The sequence below is a fragment of the Bidens hawaiensis genome, unplaced genomic scaffold (assembly GCF_021521415.1).
Source record: "Bidens hawaiensis isolate Kalapana, Puna unplaced genomic scaffold, B.hawaiensis_p1.1 tig00024436_1, whole genome shotgun sequence".
In the NCBI taxonomy this organism is placed as follows: domain Eukaryota; kingdom Viridiplantae; phylum Streptophyta; class Magnoliopsida; order Asterales; family Asteraceae; genus Bidens; species Bidens hawaiensis.
Window position 1 is genome coordinate 208,728 of NW_027505044.1, and position 2,458 is coordinate 211,185.

Consider the following 2,458-nt stretch of genomic DNA (forward strand, 5'->3'; position numbering starts at 1 on the left):
TTACATGTGTTATTGTACAAAACTAAAACCAAAATAAAAAAAATACTAATAATATTCAGGTGGACCAATGGGGTGGCGTCAGCCGGTAAACTCGAGCGTTGGTAAAACCCGATCATTTTTTTATCCCAGGCATTGAGGCAATAAGTCTATTTAGATTCAGTTTGTTTATGTCGCATTCGTGACGGTAACAGAACTAAAAAAACAAACAAAATAAGCATTCTGTCAATTTTTGTTATGTTTATTACGGCATTAGAAGTAAACAAAACGCACTGAGTCTACTCGAATTCGGTCGGTTTCCATCATGTTCGTTATGGTGTCGGAACTAAAACAAAACAAAATTTACATTCGGTCGGCTTTTGTTACGTTTGTTACAAACCGAAACTAAAAAATAATAAAAAAAAACCAATACGGTGTCGCAAAGTTGCCAATCGGGACTTTGCGGCACCAAGCTTCTTGTTTGTATTATATAATAATATAATAATAGTACTAATAATGTGATATTTCTGAAACACTTCTTTTATAACATACAAACTCAATCATATATGTTGTTTGCATTATTGTACATTTGTACTTCTAAAGCTGAAAACTCCAATCATTCATCACAACATAACTATGACCGGAAATAACAAGTCACTCCCTCCGACGACCGAATTAGCGGTGGTCATGGTTCCCTTCGTCGCCCACGGCCACCTCAACCAGCTCCTGCACCTCTCCCGCCTCATCTCCGCCTACAACATCCCCGTCCACTTCATCACCACCACCACCCACCTCCACAAACTCCGTTCCCGCCACCACCATTACTCCAACAACATCCACTTCCACGGGTTCCCAACTCCACCCTTCACCTCTCCACCGCCAAACCCTTCGAACCGCTTCCCGTCCCACTTACTACCCGCTTTCAAATCAACCATTCATCTCCACCACCCGGTGGCTGACCTCGTAGCCTCTCTCTCCGCCACTGCCTGGAGAGTCGCTGTTATTCATGACTTTATGATGTCGTATGCCTCCCAAGACGTGAAAAACATACCCAACGTAGAGACTTACATCTTTCAACCTTTCTCTGCATGCGACATCTTTTGGAGGAAATGGGAGATAAAGGGCCGGCCCTTCCCGGTCGACCCGGACGTGCTAAATCGGCTGCCGTCGGAAGATGGGACTTTCACACCTGAGTTTGTTGAATTAGTGAAGTTGCAGTACCCGCATGTGGGTTTCCACGTCGGAGAGTTATTCGACTCGTCAAGAATCATTGAAGGTGAATATATTAAATATTTAGAGAGAGAAGAGATTAATGATAAAAAGAAGATTTGGGCAATGGGGCCGTTCGACCTTGTTAACAAATCAGTTGTGACGGTTTCAACAAACCGTCACAAATGTTTGCAATGGTTGGACTTGCAGCCACCGAAATCGGTCATATATGTCTTTCGGGACGACAACCACCTTTAGTGACCGACAGTTTAAGGAGCTGGCCACAGGGCTAGAGAGAAGCCAACAACGGTTTATTTGGGTGGTACGAGCGGCGGATATAGGTGATGTTTCCAGAGACGAGGCTAAAATGTCGGATTTGCCTGTGGGATTTGAAGAACAGGTGGAAGGGCGGGGGCTGGTGGTGCGGGGGTGGGCCTCGCAATCAGAGATATTGGGACATATTGCAACGGGCGGATTTATGAGTCATTGTGGGTGGAACTCGACTACTGAGAGTATATCAATGGGTGCGCCAATAGCCACCTGGCCCATGCATTCTGATCAACCACGAAATGCATTTTTCGTCACTGATGTTCTTAAAGGTGGTATAGCGGTGAATGATTGGGAACATAGAGACGAGTTGGTATCGTCAGTGGTGGTGGAAGATGTTATTAGGAGGCTAATTGATTCTCGGGAGGGGGAGGAGATGCGGAAGAGGGCGGGCGAATTGGCGGAGGCTGTGAGTACATCAGTGGCAGAGGGTGGTGAATGCCGTAAGGAGGTTGATTCGTTTGTTTCCTACATTAAGAGAGTTCATGTCAGGAACCCTATGCCCAAAATTTAAGGAAAAAAAGACATATATTGTATGCTACATCAAGAATCTATATGTGACAGCGTGTCACATATGCGCCTAATATGTTTTGTTATATATATATCGTTTTCTTGAAATAAATTTTTCTTCCTTTTTTCTTTCTGTGTCATCGTTCTTCAACGATTACATCCATTCCCATTTTTCATCCCAGATATTTGTAGGAACTTGCATTAAACCCTCAAATTTCTTGGTATGAATCAATATCTCAAAATGTAAATCGTAAATTAAAGAATCTGAATTTGTGTTAACCTATACGAATGAATATAAAACCAGCGAAGAAGAGCATGCTCATTTATGTCTTTTTTCATTATTGTATCTTTCTGCTTGTCATTGTGTTTTTTTCGTCGTTGTGCCTTTAAAATCATCAATGTGCTTTTTTTAATGTTAATAATACCGTTGTATAAT

At 42.5% G+C, this 2,458-nt stretch overlaps 1 pseudogene; it reads left to right on the top strand.

The window, feature by feature from the left end:
- Positions 1-579: 579 nt before the first annotated feature.
- On the top strand, positions 580-2,035 carry LOC143610143 (zeatin O-glucosyltransferase-like; annotated as a pseudogene).
- The last annotated feature ends 423 nt before the right edge of the window (positions 2,036-2,458 follow it).